This window comes from Scyliorhinus canicula, chromosome 24, assembly GCF_902713615.1.
Source record: "Scyliorhinus canicula chromosome 24, sScyCan1.1, whole genome shotgun sequence".
Lineage (NCBI taxonomy): Eukaryota > Metazoa > Chordata > Chondrichthyes > Carcharhiniformes > Scyliorhinidae > Scyliorhinus > Scyliorhinus canicula.
Genome location: NC_052169.1, coordinates 7,773,126 through 7,795,215, shown reverse-complemented (window position 1 = coordinate 7,795,215; position 22,090 = coordinate 7,773,126). Strand labels below are relative to the sequence as shown.

Here is a 22,090-nt window from a genome sequence, read left to right as displayed (position 1 = left end):
TTCATTGGCTGTGGAACTTTGGGACTTCCTGTCGGCGTGAAGGATGCTACACGAATGCAATTGTTTTTTGTTTCCTTTCCTCGGTGCGAGTGCGTCTTGGACGATGATGGTACTGGGCACAGGCACGATGCCCCCTAACGGGGAGCAGCTGTCTGGAGGAGATACTGCAGAGCCAGGTTGTACCTGGGAATGTACCTCGAGCGGGGGGGGTGTGGGGGGGGGGGGGGGGGGGGGCTCTTAGTAATCATCAGCTACTTGCGGTTGACTTCATTAAAGAGGAAAGATAAATGCTCTTGGACCCAACAGCTACCATTGGGAATGTGAAGGACTTCCTAATCTTAGCACTTCAAGGTCTGTTAGGAAAAACTGTCAAAAAGTATGCGACTCATTCTGAGAGCAGCCTTGGGGAAGGATAGTCTGGACTTCACAGATAAAGAGACCTTCATGAAACAGCTGGACGAAGCAATAGTCAGGAGTGAATTCTCTATCAGCTCATTCTCACCCCATCGAGTCTCCGATGATGCTTTAACAGCCTGGAAATTACACTTTGTGCTGTGACTGCACAAGCACTCGGACTGTATGTAAAAAATCCCTATGTCCAACTGTTTTGAAACTCCTCTGCTAAAATAGCACACAGAAAGAGATCAAAGCAGGAGGGCCAGCAATGGCATTGTGATGCACAGAATTGGTGTGTTTTTCCCTCTGCTGCTGGGCTGGAGTGGCCTTATACAATGGCCCATTTTGAGGGCTCAAGATCTAATTCCTGTAACCAGACAGATCCTAATGTCCATCAGAGGCTCTTTGCTTATGCGCAGGTCCTGAGATTGACTGGAGGATGTGTCTCTTCTTTGTGCTTGATGGGATTAGGAAAGACGTGCACCAGAATTTTCAGGATGGTGAGGGTTCAGGGCCTGCCACCTAGCTAGGGCAGCACATCCTGCCACCTCCAGCAGGCTCAATGCCATTCCAATGAGCGTTGATTGGCACGAGGCTGGACCAACACCGGGAGACAACCCCACCAATCAGAATGGCCAGCAGCTCTCCAGTCATTCCACGTACAGCGCTGCAGTGGCCAGAAGAGGAACTGCAGGGAGCGGAGGGGAATCAGAACAAAAGTGAGCGGCAAGGGTTGAGGTGAGGACAAAGAGGAGGGGAGTAGGGAAGGCCCGGGGGTTTGCAAGGGGGAGATCGGGGTCTTGGGGATAGGTCGGGTGGAGGAGGGGGCAGAGGTCCAGAGGTCAACGGGCCCTAAAGGGAAGGTGCTCGAGTCAGAAGGCGGCTTCTGACACAGGTAATATTAATAATAATAATTTTTATTATTGTTACATTAACACTGCAATGAAGTCACTGTGAAAAGCCCCTAATCTCCACATTCCGGTGCCTGTTCAGTTACACAGAGGGAGAATTCAGAATGTCCAATTCACTTAACAAGCACGTCTCGGGTCCCACAAGTGTCCCAAGCGAGAATCAAACTTGGGACCTTGGTGCAGTGAAGCAATCACAAGGTGCCACCCAGCGCTTCGACTTTCCGTCCAAGGTCGAACATTGTTCAATTTCAGCTCGCCCCCCCGCCCACCCGATCTGTCCGCCAGTCTAAAATGTGAAGCTGGAAGCTAGGCGGGAAAAGGCCATTTAGTGGCGGCTTGAGGGCCTTAAATTGAGGCTTTAACTGTCTGAGGCCCTGTCCACTCCGGGGTGAAATCAGAACCAGGGTTGGAGTGGGCTGGACACCCATGCAATTTCACAACCGCCGCCCACCCCCCTTCCTCCCCATCCCTGCCTGTAAAACCCACCCGAGACGGGGTGTGGAGGGGAGCGTAAGATTCTGGCCACGAATTTCTACAGAAACATTTACAACTTTAGGACATTCCAAAGGCAACCAATTAAATACTTCTGAAGCATAATCGCTCTTGTAATGTACAAAGAACCGGCCCAACCACTCCCACAATCGGCAGTGTGTCTCTGCGGCATTTATGCTTGGCTTTAAGAGCTCATGAAAGAACCTCAATCGCCTTTTCTTTATTATTTCATGGGAGGTGGGCATCAATGAGCGAAGGCAGCATTTATTGCCCATCCCTAATTGTCTTTGAACTGTATGATTGGTCCCCTTCTCTGAGGAAGGATGTTCTTGCTCGCGAGGGAGTGCAGCGAAGGTTTACCAGACTGATTCCAGGGATGGCGGGACTGTCATATGGGGAGAGATTGACTAGGTTGGGATTCTTCTCGCTGGAGTTCAGAAGAATGAGGGAGGGGCTCTCATAGAGACGTATAACATTCTAACAGGACTAGACATAGTAGATGCAGGGACGATGTTCCCAATGATGGGTGTGTCCAGATCCAGGGGTGACAGTCTGAGGATTCAGGGGCAAATGGGATCAAAGCCTATGGGGAGAAAGCAGGATTAGGCTACTGAGTTGGATGATCAGCCATGATCGTGATGAATGGCGGAGCAGGCCCGAAGGGCCAAATGGCCTCCTCCTGCTCCTCTCTTCTATGTATCTATGTATGCGAGTTGACCACATTGCTGTGGGTCTGGAGTCATATATAGGCCAGGTCAGAATGGCACATTAGTGAACTAGGTGACTTTTGATAATGGTCAATGGCAGTTGTTCACTATTACACGCAGTTGTTCACTATAGTATTACTCAGGTGAGCGAGCTTGCAATTCTAAATCTATTAATTGATTTCCAACTTGGCCAGCTGCCGATGGTGGGATTTGAACCCACGTCCCGAGGCCTCTGGATTATTAGTCCAGTGGCTTTACCATTAGGCCCCAGTCAGTCAGGGTTATAGTTTGGATTTATTACACCAGGCAGCCAATGTAGTAAGCTCCCTAGTAAATCTTGCTCAACGTTAATTTGTTTGTGAGAGCAAGAGAAAGAGTCACCCAGACTCAAAACGTGAACTCTGCTTCGCTCTTCGCTTTCCGTTTTTATTTCCGATTTCCAGTATCCGCAATATCTTGCTTGCCTTCAGCCGGCCCCACACGGCGGAAACTAAATAATAATAATCACTTATTGTCACAAGTAGGCTTCAATGAAGTTACTGTGAAGAACCCCTAGTCGCCACATTCCGGCGCCTGTTCCGGGAGGCTGGTACGGGAATCGAACCCGCGCTGCTGGCCTTGTTCTGCACTACAAGCCAGCTGCTTAGCCCTCTGTGCGAAAGACACAGATTTTGATTCATAGGAGACAGGACACAGTTCAGCGGCATAGTGGTTAGCACTGCTCCTCACAGCGCCGGGGAGCCGGGGTCACCGCGCAGAGTCTGCACGTTCTCCCCGTGCCCACGCGGGTTACCTCCGGGTGTTCCGGTTTCCTCCCACAGTCCAAAGATGTGCAGGGTTTGGTGGGGCTACGGGGATAGGGCGGGGCTCTCTTTCCGAGGGTCGCTGCAGACTCGATGGGCTGAGTGGCCTGCTCCTGCACTGTGGGGGTTCTATGAGGTTCAGTGCAAGGTCAATTGCGAAAAGTGAGCTGGGAGCAAGGAGCTGGATGACAAAGCTCTGTGCACAAATTGTAACACCCCGAAGGAATGGCCAGAGAGAAGGAAGCTGCAGCTTACTTTGACTTCCACTGACTTTTGCACCCGTTGCCCCAATGAACCCAAAAGTATCTTCTTTGCCCAGAGACCCAGGTCTTCAAATAAACTCTCTACTCCTCTAGCGGTAACTACCGTCAAGTCACATACTTCAGGGATTGGTAATGGTACCTGTACCGCAACCTGCCTTTTAATCAGAATGAGACAGTTGTCATTCTCAAAATGATCGAATGACACATGTCAGATGGCGCAGTGGCACTTGTACCTCTGAGGTGCCAGGTTCAAGTTCCACTCCAGGGATTTAGGATAAAGATCAAAGCTGACATTCTAGTGTAGTACTGAAGGAGGGCTGCATTGTCAGAGGTGCTGTCTTTTAGATGAGACAGATGCCCCAGATCCCCGCACGAGTGGACGTAAAAGACACTGTTTGATGAAGAGGAGGGGCGTTTTCCCCGGTGTCCGGGACAACATTCATCCCTCAGTCAACATCACAAAAACAGATGATCTAGCCGCGCTAGTCAAACTGCTGTTTTGACGCGTGTAAATTCGCTGCTACAACAGAGACTGCAATTCAAAAAGTACTGCATTGGCTGTAAAGCCCTTTGAGACACCCGGTCACCAGGAAAGGCGCTATATAAATGCAAGTCCTTCATTTCACGAGCTGAGCTTGTAAAAAGTTACCAAGTTGATGCAGGAACAAGGGCACAATCTGTCGAAAAGAGAAAGATTCAAAAGGATATGCAAAGTAGCCTGCCAAATAAAGGGGCAGGTGTCGTTGCTCAATACGTAAATCCTTAGCCTTCAAAACCGTTTCTCGCGAGCAAATTGCTTCTTGTTCAAACAAGGGAAATCTAAGCCGGAGAGGACGAGTTCAGAACGCAGACGAATTTAGCGTTTTTCAGTTGAAGTATAAAATCTTCTCAATCCCACCCTTTTCCATTTTTTTGTTGTTGCATAATTCATTTGGGTTATTTGAATTTTAAACGAGGCGAGCGTTGCTCCTGTTTGAACAGTCAGGTTTGTAAACATCAGCTAAGTGCATCCCGGCCCATCTCTCGTCCCATTTGTTCTCACTGGAAGTCTGATGTATTCGTGCTTCCACACTCCTGCAAGGCACCACTTACCGATGCACACCATTAGGATTGTGATGGTGAACCCACTGGTCTTTGTGCTTCTAAATGCATACACATACACATACACAGAAAATTCTGGGCGTCTTCATTTCAAGCATAGAGAGTAGACCATAGAACATAGAACATAGGAAAATACAGCACAGAACAGGCCCTTCGGCCCACGATGTTGTGTCGAACATTTGTCCTCGATTAATCATAGATTATCATAGAATTTACAGTGCAGAAGGAGGCCACTCGGCCCATCGAGTTCTGCACTGGCTCTTGGAAAGAGCACCCTACCCGAGGTCAACACCTCCACCCTATCCCCATAACCCAGTAACCCCACCCAACACTAAAGGCAATTTTGGACACTAAGGGCAATGTATCATGGCCTAACCACCCTAACCTGCACATCTTTGGATCAGGCGCCCCACTCGTCAAACACCACAGCTAGGAAGCGTGACTGGATACCCTTTCTGTCCTCGCGCTCAATACATAAACCTCACTAAAGACTTGGCCATTGTACGCGGCAAATGAGCTTACACCGGGTTCGAACCGAGAACGGGAAGATTGTTGGAAATACATTATGCAGGAGAGGGGCAATGGAAGCCGACCCAGCAGTAACTCTCAGAAGGTAATGGGTCACACACTCGGCAAGGAGGGGAAACAGAATAGGGAAGAGGAGTGGCGATGAGGAAATAGTAGGGGAATGGAGCTATTTCCCCAGCATTGGGCTGGTTTAGCACACTGGGCTAAATCGCTGGCTTTTAAAGCAGACCAAGGCAGGCCAGCAGCACGGTTCAAAAAAGCCAGAAGCGCGGGCTCAATTCCCATACCGGCCTCCCCGAACAGGCGCTGGAAAGTTGGGACTAGGGGCTTTTCACAGTAACTTCATTGAAGCCTACTTGTGACAATAAGCGATTTCCATTTTCACAGAAATAGGCCATTCGGCCCAACCTATTGTGCTGCGCACAAACCTCCAAGTCACCCCATTAGCACAGCTTTACAATCAATTCCCACCTACCCAGGTTCTTCTTAAAGATATCAGTCATGCAACGAACAGAATAGTACCTTCAAAGGGCTAGCCCAGGTGCGATGGGCCAAATGGACTCTTTCTGTGCCATAAACGGGCAGCATGGTAGCACAGTGGGTAACACGGTTGCTTCACAGCTCCCGGGTCGCAGGTTCGATTCCCGGCTTGGGTCACTGTCTGCGCGGAGTCTGCACGCTCTCCCCGTGTCTGCGTGGGTTTCCTCCGGGCGCTCCGGTTTCCTCCCACAAGTCCCGAAAGACGTGCTTGTTAGGTGAATTGGACATTCTGAATTCTCCCTCCGTGTACCCGAACAGGCGAATGCGGCGACTAGGGGCTTTTCAGAATAGCTTCATTGCAGCGTTAATGTAAACCTGCTTGTGACACTAATAAAGATTATTATTATTATTACCCGTGTCAGAAGCCCTCTTCTGACTCGAGCACCTTTTCCTTAGGGTCTGTCTGAATGGAGGTCTCTGGACCTCCGTTCCCCCCTCCCTCCGACCTATCCCCGGGACTCCTATCTCCCCTTGCGAACTCCCGGGCCTTCCCTACCTCTCTCCTCTTTATCCTCTCCTCGAACCTTGACACGTACCTTTTTTCTGATTCCCCTCAGCTCCCTCAGGACCGGAAGATCCCTCCAGTGGGAAGGGGGGGGGGGGTAAATTCAGCCCCAGGAACCAGGAAACTGAGCCTGAAAGTTGGAGGCTGGCCTATCGGGAGTAAAAGTGGGAAGTATGCACAAATTTGGAACTCTCTTCGCAAATTGTCAATTTATGCCAGGTCAGTTGTTAATTTTACACAGCTTTCTGTTAACCCAAGGCAGTGCGGGTCATCGGGTAAATCATAAAGTTATAGAATCATGGAATTTACAGAGCAGAAGGAGGCCTTTCAGCCCATCGAGTCTGCACCGGCCCTTTGAAAAGAGCACCCCACTTAAGCCCACGCCTCCACCCTATCCCCGTAACCCAGTAACCCCAACTACCATTTTTGGACACGAATGGCAATTCACCATGGCCAAGCCACCTAACCTGCACATCTTTGGACTGTGGGAGGAAACCGGAGCACCCGGAGGAAACCCACGCAGACACGGGGGAGAACGTGCAGACTCCGCACAGACAGTGACCCAAGCTGGGAATCGAACTGTGGACCCTGGAGCTGTGAAGCAATAGTGCTAATCACTGTGCTGCCCGTAAAGGCTGGTATGTAGATTTAAGTGGCAGATCTGACCTGACCCCATTCAATATTGGGATAGGCTTCAGGGGTCACCTGTTCTTTTTTTAAATAAATTTAGAGTACCCAATTATTTTTTCCAATTCAGGGGCAATTTAGCGTGGCCAATCCACCTACCCTGCACATCTTTTTGGGTTGTGGGGGCGAAACCCACACTGACACGGGGAGAACGTGCAAACTCCACACGGACAGTGACCCAGGGCCAGGATTCGAACCCGGGTCCTCCGCGCCGTAGGCAGCAATGCTAACCACTGTGCCACCGTGCTGCCCACGGGGTCACCTGTTCTTAATCGAATGTGGGCTTCTTGCATATTTCCAGCACATTTATTTCAGATTTTGCACGTTAAAACAAATTACACAAAGAAATCCCTTTTACATCGACACCAAGCTCAGCGTTAAAACGGCCGGAAAGGCAGACAGAGGGTTCCTAATATCTTTAGTACAATGCCAGTGGTGGACTGACAGCTCGAGTGATCCTTGGTGGCTGATTGAAGGCAGACCTGGACCTCCCCTGAGTCTGTGGAGGGAAATTGCATTTCTAATTGAAATGTTCAGGGGGGAGATTCGTGATTACACAAGAGATGGAACCTCAATCAAATGCACAGCTCCCTGTGCGCTCAGCTCATGATGAAGACGAAATAACAGCAATCATGTGGGTCACAAATCAAGCTCGGGCCTGATCGCCTTGAATTTTAAACGCTGATAAAAACATCAGGCGCCACTGCTGCTTGAGACACAACAGCGCGGCTCCCCTCCTCTATCAGTGAAGAGCCAGTGAATGTGGGACAATGACCGTCTTCACTCACTGAAACAGAACTCCGGGAATAGTAACATGCTAGTGCAGCTTTTCACTACGAAGTTACAGAGAAAATTATTCAGATCCGATTATAACAAATCTATTGTGTGTGTGTGTGTGTATCTGATTCACCGCAATATTCATTTTCTTTTGTTAATAATTGTTAAACCAGAGGAAACCGCCCTCACAAAGATAGACCAACTTGCATTTCGATGGCGCCTTTTATCGCCACAAGAAGTCCTAAAGAACCTCACAGCGAATGAAGTAGACTTGTGAAGGCTAGTCACTGTCCTTCATTAGAAAGAATAAGAGTTTGCACTTTCTCCCCGTGTCTGCGAGGGTCGCACCCCCACAACCCAAAGATGTGCAGGGGAGGTGGATTGGCCACGCTAAATTGCCCCATCATTGGAAAATAAAGAATTGGGTACTCTCAATTTATGGAAAAAAAAGAAAAAGATTTTACATTCGTTCATGGGGTGAAGCGGTATCTGGCAGTTTTATCATTGGACTAGTAATCTTGGTTCAAATCCCAACATGGCAGATGGTAAAATTTGAATTCAATAAAACTCTGGAATTAAACGTGCCACGAGAGGCACATTAATGAAAATCTACCACCCTGACACTTGCTACACTTACCGACATGTCACTCCAGATAAATGCACCTCTCTCAGTTCAAGGGAAATTAGTAGTTTTGCAGCCAATGTAACATTTAGCACACTGGGCTAAATCGCTGGCTTTTAAAGCAGACCAAGGCAGGCCAGCAGCACGGTTCAATTCCCGTAACAGCCTCCCCGAACAGGCGCCGGAATGTGGCGACTAGGGACTTTTCACAGTAACTTCATTGAAGCCTACTCGTGACAATAAGCGATTTTCATTTTCATTTCATTTCATGTTCAAAATGCTGTCAATGACGTTACGTAGGGGGCGGCACGGTGGCGCAGCGGTTAGCACTGCTGCCTCACGACGCCGAAGTCCCAGGTTCGACTCCCGGCTCCGGGTCGCTGTCCGTGCGGAGTTTGCACATTCTCCCCGTGTCTGCGTGGGTCTCACCCCCACAACCCAAAAAGATGTGCAGGGTAGGTGGATTGGCCACTTAATTGGAAAAAAAGAATTGGGTACTCCAAATTCACTTTTTAAAATGTCGCTACGTAATGAAAAGTTAATAGCACGGCCCCTTCCTATCATTAAAGGCTGGGCTGAAAACAGACGTATGCAACTCCTCTCTTTTGAAAATAAAATATAAAGCTAGAGAATTTTGTCGCATCCAGAAACCGAAGAAGTGCACACCATAAAATTAATTGGATGAAACATCACCTGAAACTGTGGTTTATGTATAGAATATAAATTAATCTGGATGATTGCCTCATTCTGAAGTCCTGCCGTGATAATGTAAAAGAGATGTCAATGATTTTAAATCTGAGCATCTCCAGTAAGTAGCCACCTCATGTGGAGCTCTGATCGAGGTACAGTAATTATTCAATCCAGTTGGAGGAGCTAGTTCACTGCTTTCACCAGAAACAGCCGACACTTTAACTGGCGGAATTTGCTTTGAATGCACCACAAAAAGGAACAAACATTGGACTCTCACTGTGTGCGTTATCTGCGAAAGTCACTGCCCTTCAAAGTAATCCATTGTGAGACATTTCAATAAGGTACAATTTCAATGCAAACATTGTTGCAATCATGTTTACCTCTTTCACTGCTATACAAGTCTTTAGATTTTCATCTCGAGTTGGGTGAGAGAGGATTTAGAATCCCTACATTGCAGAAGGGGGCCGTTCGGCCCATCGAGTCTGCACCGACCCTCTGAAAGAGCACCCTACCCAGGCCCACGCCCCCACCCTATCCCCGTAATTCTACCTAACCTACACATCCTTAGACACAAAGAGGCAAATAAGCCTGGTTAATCCACTTCACCCGCGCATTTTGGACTGTGGGTGGAAACCGGTGCACCCGGCCCACTTCACCCACGCAGACACGGGGAGAACGTGCAAACTCAGCACAGACAGTCACCCAAGCCAGGAATCGAACCTGGGCCCCTGTGAAGCAGCAGTGCTAATCACTGTGCCGCCATACCCCCCCTCCCATAGCACAATGGGTCAACGGGGTCCCGATTCTAACTCACCCCCGACTTTAACTTTGACCCTTTTCACCACTGAATAATTGGCCGCAAACTTTCTCAAAATTAATTCCAGTGAGTAAAGCAATCTGGCCTACCCTCGCTTGTCCAGTAGAAAGGACTGTACAGCTTCCCCATCAGAGCACCAGGTGTTCCCTAAATGACCCTTGGCGTTTCCTGAAGTCTACTCCGTACTTTACTGTGTGAAGAACATCAACCGTAAACGTGCCCTCTTCAACCTTGAACACGTCCCTTCACTGCATTCTTCCATCACAACTTAATTTAGCCACCTCCGTCTAACTTCTTGTTTACATCGCTGCCTCCCTCCTTTAATACACAGAAGTCACATGTTAAATCGAATAACTTACAGGACAGAAAGAGGCCATTTGGCCCATTGTGACACTGCCGATTCTATCACACACTCAATCCCCACATTCACGTTTTTAGCCCATACCCCCTCTCAGCTTCTCAAACTCAAGTACCTGTCACTGACTTTTAACATTATTTACAGAATCGGGCAGCACGGTGGTACAGTGGTTAGCACTGTGACCCAGGTTCGAATCCCGGCTCTGGGTCACTGTTCGTGTGGAGTTTGCACATTCTCCCCCACAATCCACAAAAATGTGCAGGGAAAAGAAAATAATTGGGTGTTCTAAATGTAAAAAAAAAACATTGTTTGCAGAATCAATGCCCATCAACCTTTCAAGTAGAATATTCCGACAACCCTCTCGATCTTTTTGCCCACGGCCACTGCCTCACTCGCCTGACGGAATGGATTTGCTCCATTAAAGACGCTCGTGGGCAGCACGGTGGTCTAGTGGTTAGCACAACTGCCTCACGGCGCTGAGGTCACAGGTTCGATCCCGGCTCTGGGTCACTGTCCGTGTGGAGTTTGCACATTCTCCCCGTGTCTGCGTGGGTTTCGCCCCCACAACCCAAAGATGTGCAGGCTAGGTGGATTGGCCAGGCTAAATTGCCCCTTAATTGGAAAAAAAAATTGGGTACTCTAAATTTATTTTTTTTTTAAATTAAAGACGCTCGTCATCTTCAAGACGCTCGTCATCTTCTTTGTCCCAAGGAGAACAGTCCCAAATTTTCCAACCTCTCCTCGGAAATGTCCCTGAACCCTGGCCATCGCTTATTTTAACAATGTATTTTGTATTTGTGAAATGGCCTCCAACATCCTGCTGTTTGTTGGCAGCAGTTCACTCATTCAGTGCTTGACCGAATCGTCACCCTCTCGTGGCGCCGTTAGATTGACTATATATGCGGACTGGGCTGGAAATGCCCACTCACCACATACAGACTGCACGTACTTGACATCAACACCTATGTAAACTTTCCACATTCATATCAGAGGGTTTTAGCTTAGAGTCATAGAATCCCTACAAAGCAGAAGGAGGCCATTCAGCCCATTTGAGTACCCTAGCTCGGCCCAGGCCCCCCCCGGGCCTCTCATCGTAACCCCGCAGCCCCACCTACCCATTTGGACACTCTGAGGGACAATTTAGCATGGCCAATCTACCTAACCTGCACATCTTTGGAAATCCAAAAATTGGGGGGGGGGGGGGGGGGGGGGGGGTGGGGGGGGGGGGGGGGGGGGGCAGCTGGGAGCTTGAGGCCGATAGGTCGGGAGGCAGCAACAACAACTTGCATTTTTCTTTATAAATGTTTTTTGATTGGGTTTTTGAACAAGGTATAATTACCGTTATGTACACAGAATAAGAAACATATATATATATATATACACATATTTAGAAGAGAAGGGCACACCCCAACATAGAATACAATAAAATATGAAATAGAATAACTGGTGGGGTACTGTGCACCAGCTCAACAGCGGCAACTCTGTGCATCTGGCCGAATTATTTACACCACGTAAGTAGGCGAATGTTTGGGGGGGGGGGGGGGGATTGGGGAGGCAAATATACATTTGGGTGCCGGGGAGATAATTACAGTGTGCGATACTTGGCTGTGTTTTGTGTTGTTGTCGCCTGCTTCTCCCGGACGGATCTCGCTGTCGTCCCCCGCTCGCCTCCGCTTCTGCTGCTCCTCCCGTCCTCCATCTTTATTTTCCTCGTTCCCCGCTCCTGGAGATGTCATGCACGTTTTGGCATCCCGTGCCTTCCTTCCGGCTCCCGTTTCCCCGCCCCCCCCCGCCCCACCCCGCTGGTTCTCCTCTCTTGTCCCCCCCCCCCCTTCACGGTTCGCCTTTCTTTCCTCAGGTTTAGCTGTCTCCCCCCCCACAACTTGCATTTTTAAAGCACCTTTAACATAGTAAAATGTCCCAAGGAACTTTGCAGGAGTGTTACCAAATAGAATTTGACAAGTGAGCTCACCTAAGGCAAGCACCAAGTGGCGTGAAGGCCAGTGTGGACCAGGTTGGTGCCTTCGGCCAGAGAACAGAAGAAGAAGCAAAGAACCAGCACAGACCCGATGGGGCAAATGGCCTCAAAACCTTCCACTGCTCGAAGGGTTATACAATGCTCTTCAGGTTGGAATATCTCTGAGACTGTGGCCCTCACAGATCTCTGGTGAAAAAAAATACTAACAATGCCAAACTGCAATGCAAGGTGTCGCTGTGTCCTTGAATAAAATAAGTAATAGTCAGAGTTTTATTTTCTGTAGCTGAACGTGGGTTTTATCCTTCGCCAATGCGAAGGAACTATTACAGTTTTGTTGACTCTATCAAGGGAATCAGATGTCTTTGTTCCTTCTAAGTTCCCCCCCCCCCCCACACAGACCCCCACCCACCACCATCCTCCTCCTCCGAACACTAGCCTGATATAACACGCTGATAACCGCAGCAAATCTATCCAATCCCAACCTTTTGAGTGCTTCAGACAAAAGCATTAAATAAAAAGAAATCTTCTCAGCTATTTTCCTGCTGCCTCCTCTAACTTTATTGACCTGCGCTCTCCCGAAGGGCAGGAACTGGGGGATTTACAAACACCGGCCAACCTAACGGGATGGTCTGCGGCAATTAGTCTCTAAGTGACCTGAAGTTTGCTTTAGTTGCAACTCCTCCCCACGGGGATTGTCTATGTGGTGTTCCTGAAAGGATATTTCAGATTAGATATACTCCAATAGTAAACGGGGTAGTAATCCACAGGCCTGAAATAACAAACTGGAAAAATGAGTTCAAATCCCACCGTGGCAGTTGATCATTTAAGTTCTGTCAATAAAACTGGAATTAAAAAGGTAGCATCAGTAATGTTGTGTGGGAAACTACCTGATTGTTTTAAAAAGCCACGTCTACATGTGGCTCCAAACCCACAGCAAAGCGGTTGACTGTGAACTGCCCCCTGAAATGGCTGAATAAACCACTTAGATTGTATTACACTCTTGTGGTCAATGACATTCGCGCCACACAAGTGCTATCTCAACTTGACATTCAATGGCATTCCCATCGTGGGATTCTCAACCTCCCGGGGGTTTCCATTGACCAGAACTGGAACTGGGCAAGCCATATGAATTCTGTGGCTACAAGGGCAGGTCAGAGGCTGGGAATTCAGCGGGAAGTATCACATCTCCTGACTGCCCAAAGCCTGCCCACCATCTACAAGGCACAAATGAGGATTGCTCCAAATAAAATTTCACTCTGAACTCACCGAAGTCGATATTAGTACCAAGTGACGTGAATGACAGTGTGGACCAGATTGGTGCCAGTGGTACAAATGTTCGATCCCCGTTCCAGCTGGGGTGGATCCGGGAACTGCATCCTGCCCCACCCGTGATGGAGATCTCCACTTGCCTGGATGAGTGCAGCTCCGACAACACAAGAAGCTCAACACCATCCAGGACAAAGCAGCCCCACTTGATTTGCATCCCATCTGCAAACATTTACCCCGTCCATCACCGATGCCCAATGGCGGCCGTGTGTGCCACCTACAAGATGCATTGCGGCAACTCATCAAGGCAGCTCAGACAACACCTTCCAAACACATGCACTGAGTCACTTAGAGGGACCAGAGCATCCGACGCAGGGAACACTACCACCTGGAGGCTCCGCTCCAAGTCACTCACCATCCTGGCCTGGAAATATATCGGCCGTTCCTTCACTGTCGCTGGGGCAAAATCCTACAACCCCCTCCCTGACACCACATGGACTGCCGCAATTCAAGAAGGCAGCTCACCACCACCTTGGCAAGGGCATCTAGGGATGGGCAATAAATGCTGGCCTGGCCAACAACGCAGACATCTTGCGAATGAATTATAAATATCTGTGAAGACCTAACCATGGCGCCCATGCTCTGGACCCCAGGTTACTGATGAGCAATGGCATGGAAAAACAGCCAGTTTAAAAAGAAACACAGACCGGAGAAGACTCTTTACCCCCAGTGGATTCCTCAAATTGAATTATGAGATGATAATCTAATCAAGGGGCTCGAATGACAGCATAAATCACAGACAGCAAGGCTTTCTTGGTTTACCAATATCATCAGAAAGCGATGATTGGATTAAGACATGAAATTTGCCGAAAGCAATCATCTCTTGTTACATTATGTGTAAGCTTTATGCTTCCAGTGACTATGCCAGTGTCCAGGTAGTCTATTCGTTGGCTCTGCCTGTCAAGGAACGAAAGCCCTTCTTCACAAGGCAGCGGGCCGTCCACATGGAGCTGCCCATTCAGCAGGTAAAGGGAGAGCATTGTCGGAGGGCCAATCCTTTGGGTGAGGTGCACCGTCCGATTGTCGTGGTTCGGATGGGTGTTGCAGATGGTCAGGAGAGTTGTCCCCGAGTCTGCGTCAAAGATCCTGCCTCAAACTAACGCCAAGAGAAACACGTTAGCCAATCACTCATCTCGGTGCCCCTTTTTGGAATCCCGTCCGTGGGAAACGTTGCTGTGTTTCCTTACATATTATTGGATGCCCTCGAGAAATGGCTTATTGCGGGAATCCTGACTTCACACAACGGAATAATATGGTCAATGGCAAATCAGCCCGTTTTACATCTTTGCTTAATTTCATAAGTACGAAATGGGGACAAGATGAGGCCATTTGGCTCTTCAAGCTTGTTCCATTCTTCAATAAGGTCATGGCTGATCTTTGACCTCAATACTTTCCCACCCTTTCTTCGTCTCCCATGATTCTCTTAGTTCCCAAAAGTCAACCAATCTCAGCCCTGATCATACTCAACAACTGACCACCCACATTCTGGTGGTTACCATTCACCAGAAACTGAACTTGACCAAACATACAAACACTGTGGGTCAGTGCAGGTCAGAGGCTGGGAATTCTGTGGTGAGTAACTCACCTCCTAACTCCCGTCTGCCATCTACAAGGCACAAGTCAGCAGTGTGATCAATACTCTCCACTTGCCTGGATGAGTGCAGCTCCAATGACACTCAAGAAGCTCAACACCGTCAAGGCAAAGGAGCCCCGCTTGATTGCTCCTCCTTCCACAAACATTCACTCCCTCCATCACTGACGAACAGTGGCAGCCGTGTGCACCATCTACAAGATGCACTACAGTAACTCACCAAGGCTCCTTAGACAACACCTTCCAAACCCACGGCCGCCACCATCTAGAAGGACAAAGGCATCAGATACCTGGGAACCCCACCACCTGGAGGTTCCCTTCCAAGTCACTCACCTAAAAGGGGTGAAGCATCATGGAGGGGTGGAGCATGAATTGTCCAACCCATGAATAATATTTAAATCCATGCAAATTTCAGTTTCGCACAGACCCGCCCACAAACTTTGATATCACCGCTAGCAGGGGACTGGAGCATGGCGATGGAACACCAGCGGAGGACTGGACCTTGGCAACAGAATTGGCACCTGGTGCAAATCGCAACTTTTTCATTACACATTACTCTCCACCCAATCACAATGCTCGCTTCCGGCGGCGGAAAGCATATAATTCAGGTGGGTAGTGATTAAGAGGTTGTAAAAGTGAGATAATCATTGATTGTGCAGGTTCTGCTAATAGATTTGAGAACCATTTGCTTCTTTACAGCTAGCTAGATAATGGAATATTGTTTATGCTTAAAGGACAACTGGGTTGTAGGTAACAATACCATGAGTGGTATTGTGTCCTGGCTAACAGGCCATGGGACATCTTGTGGGAGGAGACAAAAGAATATTTTATGCTTTGGGTACAGGTGATCTAATTAAGGAGAGGAGCCAGGTATGTCTGAAAAAAGTTATTTCTTGCTGGGATTTTAATCTGAACAGAGGTGTTTCAGTTTGGTCCTGAAAGGTTCTCTCTCCAAAGATTATGCACAGAGAAAAGTAAGTAAAACCTTGGTTGTTAACTTTATTCATAAGTGGTATTTGAACAATATTGGCGTGCTTAATTGGAATATAGTGGCAGGTTTAAGAAGTAAGTTAAGGTTTTCTTCTTTCACTTACAAGCTGTTGTAACTGTTAACTGTAAATCTATTTCCCTGTTGTTAATGTGGTTAATTCTGGGCTTCAATTGAAGTTTGTTTTCGCATTAAAAAATGCCAATGGGTTGGTGTTATCACTCCTGTAGTGCAGTAATATTTTCTTGCATTTTGCAAATTGCAAGTAGTTTGGATCTTGTCTGGGTCGCTAATACACTTCAGGTGCATATCCAGGTATCTTTAAGGGTTATCAGAGTTTCGTTCTCTACTGCCCCCTCAGCCAGTGAGTTCAAGATCCCCATCAGACACTGGGTGGATGCATTTCCGCTTAAATCCCCTCTAGACCTCCAACATCTTACTTGAAATCAATTAATATCAAGCAAGGCTCATAGAATCCCTACAGTGCAGAAGGAGGCCATACGACCTATCGAGTCTGCACCGACCCTCCGAAAGAGCACCCTAACCTAGGTCCAGTCACCCACCCTATCCTTGTGACCCCCACCTAGGGACAATTTAGCCTGGCCAATCCACCTAACCTGCACATCTTTGGACTGTGGGAGGAAACCGGAGCGCCCGGAGGAAACCCACGCAAACAATGTGCAAACTCCGCACAAACGGTCGCCCGAGGTCGGAATCGAACCCGGGTGCCTGGCGCTGTGAGGCAGTGGTGCCAACCACTGTGCCACCGCGCACCACCCCCAACCCCCCCCCCCCCCCCCCCCCCCACCTCCGTCTCAGTAATGGTGACCATGAAACTATCAATTGTCATAAAACGCCATCCAGTTCGCCGATGTCCTTTGGGGAAGGAAATCTGCCGTCATTACCCGGTCTGGCCTACATGTGATTAACCACCCTGTCGCTCAGCGACTGAAGGTCAATTCGGGATGGGCAACAGATGCTGGCCTTGCCGGCGACGCCCATGTCCCATTACCGAACTTAAAACTAAAGCGTCTATTCGAAAATCAGGGCTGATGCAAAAGGCTCCTTCGTTTCTATAAGGAAAGGAATGCATCTTTGCAGTCGGCCGCAGCCCACTGAGACACACACCTCAGAAAGCGCCAAGCAGCAGGAAGACGTCGTTTCCGGGATTAGAAAAATGAGACTCTTTCTGCGTGTCAGGTATCTTTAATTTAATACACATGAAAATCGCTTATTGTCACGAGTCGGCTTCAAATGAAGTTACTGTGAAAAGCCCCTTGTGAACCTGCACATGATGTCAGAGGGCAGTGTGTAGTAACCTACTGGAGTTTGTCCCCAGGGCCCCTTTGCTGTGGTTTTTTATTTATTGAACATTTCTCTCTCTCGCTTTTCGCGCATTTTATTTTTACTTTTGAGGCGAGCCTTCCTGACTTGGCTGTTATTTTTTTTAAAATTTAGATTAGCCAATTATTTTTTCCAATTAAGGGGCAATTAAGGGTCAGGGGCTGGTTTAGCACACTGGGCTAAACCGTTGGCTTTTAAAGCAGGCCAGCAGCACGGTTCAATTCCTGTACCAGCCTCCCCGGACAGGCGCCGGAATGTGGCGACTAGGGGCTTTTCACAGTAACTTCATTGAAGCCTACTCGTGACAATAAGCAAAAATTTAATTTAATTTATTTAGCGTGGCCAATCCACCTACTCTGCACATTTTCGGGTTGTGGGGGCGAAACCCACGCAGACACGGGGAGAATGTGCAAACTCCACACGGACAGTGACCCAGAGCCGGGATCGAACCTGGGTCCTTGGCGCCGTGAGGCGGTTGTGCTAACCACTAGGCCACCGTGCTGCCCTTCTTGGCTGTTATTTTGACCAAAGATGCAAAGGGCGGCTTGCTCCATGGTTGAAGGGTGGGGCCAGGGAATCGCAATAAATTCGTTTGCCGGAATTTTGGGGGTGGCTCCCTGGCAACTCCGAGGGGCCCGCAGCCAATATCCTCTCCAGTGGGTGTTCGGTGTCTGCAGGCAGGAATGCCACCCTTCACTCGGGATTGAGGAAGTCCCGCTCCGGAGAACTACCGCCTAAACGGATTGGCTGGTAGCTCTCCAATCCCCGTAGCAACGGGGCCGAGTTTGTCACATGAGGAACGGTTGAGAACTCTGGGTCTGTACTGGTTGGAGTTTAGAAGGACGAAGGGGGGGATCTTATTGAAACTTACAGGATACTGCGAGGCCTGGATAGAGTGGACGTGGAGAGGATGTTTCCACTTGTAGAAAAAAACTAGAAGCAGAGGACACAATCTAAAGGGAGGATCCTTTAAAACAGAAATGAGGAGGAATTTCTTCAGCCAGAGGGGGGTGAATCTGTGGAACTCTTTGCCGCAGAAGGCTGTGGAGGCCAAATTACTGAGTGTCTTTAAGACAGAGATAGATAGGTTCTTGATTAATAAGGGGATCAGGGGTGATGGGGAGAAGGCAGGAGAATGGGGATGAGAAAAATATCAGCCATGATTGAATGGCGGAGCAGACTCGATGGGCCGAGTGGCCTAATTCTGTTCCTATGTCTCACAGGCTTATGGTCTTTCCACCAGCCTACAAATTGAGACTGGGCGGGATGTGGCCCTTTTGTGGTTATTAATTGGCCATTTAAGGGTCTGAACTGGAGCAAGGATGGGCTTCCGGTTCAAGTCCTTGCCTGTCCCAGTGTAAAAAGCAGCGTGGAGTTCTGGCAGGAGGGAACCCAGAGGAAATCCATCCCTTCAATATCACGCTCCACCCTGCCTATAAACCCCTTGGTGAGGGAGTGTAAAACTCTGGCTCTGCCTCGTGAGGTTCCTGAGGTGAGCTCCCAGCCGTCAGTGAAGGAGCACCAAGATGCCAAGCCATATAAAAGGGGCATCAGAGCCAGTGACCAAAAATCCTGGTCAAGGGTTTTAAAGAGCATCTTAAGAGAGAGAGAGAGAGAGAGACAAAGCAAGGCTGTTTTTGGGTGAGAATTCTGAAGCTTGGGCCCCGGCTCCTTAAGACAGGCACAGCCGTCAATGGGAGAACAATCATAGAGTATAGAATCACTATACTGCGAAAGGAGGCCATTCAGCCCATCCTGTCTGCACTGACCACCTGAAAGTGTACCCTACCCAGGCAAACCCTTCACCCTTTCCCCGTAACCCAGTAACCCCACCTAATCTTTTTTGATATGGGGCCATTTAGCACGGCCAATCCACCTAACCCGCGCATCTTTGGACCGTGGGAGGAAACCGGAGCACCCGGAGGGAACCCACACAGACACACGGGGGAGAACGTAGATTCCACGCAGACAGTCATCCGAGGCTGGAATTGAACCAGGGTCCCTGGCGCTGTGAGGCTGCAGTGCTAACCACTGTGCCACCGTGCCGCCCGATTGTAATGAAAATAGGGATGCGGAAGTGGGTGGGATTGGAGAAGCGGAGATTTCAGTCTGACCCAGTGGCAGGGAATCGGTGGCCGTGGACCATCTTGCTGGCATGAAAGGCGCTATATGAATGCAGTACATTGCTGCGGAGAGCCGCACGTCCAGTAAAATTTATTGGGAGTGAGACAAAAGAGGCTTCTAACGTACTGCGACATTTAGTGCTTCTTAAATAACCCTGCAGCCGTTTTGAGTGGAGTGGTGATTTAAATAATCCCCTGAATGTGCAGTCAGCTATCAAGAGTGGCGCTTTCAATGGATTTCACTTTCCTCGGCTGGCAATCAAATTAAATTTACAGGAAAATTAATTAATTAAACTAATTAAGCCAATTTTCTTGGACAGAGAGGCGATAAATCCTTGTACCTCATTTATACATGGGCATCGGGAGACTCGTCTGGATTCAACATCTGCCGGAAGGTGCTGCTCGTTCCTGTTTCCTTTCAGCCGGAAGGTGGAGGAGCGACCTGCCAGTGTTTGCGTCGTCGGGCACCAGTTTCATCAGGTACCCCGGCCTGTGGCAGAGGCCTGGAGCTGGGAGGAGAAACGGCCCAGTTGGTCTGTTGCGGGAGGAGGCCGCAAGCCACCAATTTGACGGGCCCGTGATAGGGTTGGCAAAGCAGCCGGATAGCCCTGGAGCCTCCACAAATTTAAGAATTAATGTCCCCGGGACCTCAACGCGAGCGGAACAATCAGAGGAGCATTTTTTAGAAAAGTCGTGTTTTCCTTTCCTATTTTCTTCAATGCTTTTTTTGGGAGGGGGGGGGGGGGGGGGACGATATCATTAATATCAACCATACAAATATGGGAGATGAGAAAATAAAATGCTTTTTCACGGGGAGGATTGGGGTGGGGTGGTTGGAGGGGGGGCGGCACGGTAGCATAGTGGTTAGCACAATTGCTTCACAGCTCCAGGGTCCCAGGTTCGATTCCCGGCCTGGGCCACTGTCTGTGCGGAGTCTGCACGCTCTCCCCGTGTGTGCGTGGGTTTCCTCCGGGTGCTCCGGTTTCCTCCCACAGTCCAAGGATGTGCAGGTTAGGTGGATTGGCCATGCTAAATTGCCCTTAGTGTCCAAAATTGCCCTTAGTGTTGGGTGGGGTTACTGGGTTATGGGGATAGGGTGGGGGTGTGGGTTTGGGTAGGGTGCTCTTTCCAAGAGCCGGTGCAGACTTGATGGGCCGAATGGCCTCCTTCTGCCCTGTAAATTCTATGAAATTGTATGGGTGTCTTGCAGTGCCACCTCCAGGAATACACCCTGGCTGAGTTGGCAACCTCATCCGCCCCCTACAGGTGGGGAGCGGCACTGCCAGGTGTCTACCAATCTCTTGGCGCAAAAAACACCACAAATCATATTTTGCTCAGAGGAGGCCTACGGGCCAGGCTTCATTCCTGAGCTAATGCGAGTGGAAATTGCACGACAACAACTGCTTATCTTTACCCAGCCTCTGTAACGTCATAAAATGTCCGGAGATCCCTCGCAGGGGCATTGTGAACAGAGATTGAGACGCAGAAGGAGATATTGGGTCAGGTGATCAAACGCTTGGTCCAAGAGGAAGTCTGAAAGGAGAAGAAGTGGGGCAGGGAGGCAGAGAGGTTGGACCAGGAAACCAAAGGCACGGCCGCCAACGGTGGATAGGTTCACTTCAGGGATGCTCAAGAGGTAGAGGGGCGCAATATGTGGAAGGTTGAGGGGCTGGAGAAGATTACAGAGACAGGGATAGGCGAGGCCTAGGAGGGATTGGAAAACAAGGGTGAAAAGTTCAAAATCAAGACATTGTTTGATCATGAGCCAAGATCCGTCAGCGAGCACTGGGGTGATCGGGGAAACGGGAGTTACTGTGACTCAAGACATGGGCAGTAGAGGTTTGGGTGACCTCAGGTTTACAGAATGGCCTTGACAGGCTGAAGCTAGTCAGCCAGTGCCCACCCACCCCCCCCCCCCTCCCCCCTCCAATTTTGCACACGGTGAGTCAATGTCTTGGGGTCAACGCAGTGGATTTGAGGCCCACTTTTCAAACTCGCACCGGACGAAACAAAATACAGGGGAACGGCCAAAGCAATAGCTTGAGCATCCGTGTCCAAACTCCCAGCGCGCGGAGTTCTGCAGTTACAGAGCTCACTGATCCAAACGCAGCCGATGGTGTCCCGAGCAACAGCTGCCAGGGGAGCAGCCTTCCGCCATCGGTGGGATTTTCCATTCCCGCCGATGGCGAGCCATCAACGACGGGAACCCTCCCCCCCCCCCCACCTTGGCAGCGATGGGAACGGAACATCCCGTCACCGGTCGATAGCGGGCAGCCTCCAACGCCGCTAAACACGCTGCGGAAGGTCACGGAAAATCCCGCCTCGGGCGTCCACATCGGGAATTTGATTATTTATCTGTGTATAACTCCAATGTTTGATGTGTCCAAGATATGGCACTGCATGTGCGTAAAAAAAATAAGAAAGATTTACATTTCTGTAGCGCCCTTTGCAACCCCAGGATGACCTACGATGCTCTTTGTAGCCAACGAAGTGCTCTTCGTCACTTTATAATTTAGGTTTGGTAACAGCCAATGCACCCCTAG

The 22,090-nt window shown here is 49.2% G+C and overlaps 1 protein-coding gene across 1 annotated transcript in view; it reads right to left on the bottom strand.

Moving 5' to 3' along the window:
• ccdc33 (coiled-coil domain containing 33) overlaps positions 1–22,090 on the bottom strand; it is a 302,969-nt gene that overhangs the window by 29,770 nt on the left and 251,109 nt on the right. The window lies entirely within an intron of this gene.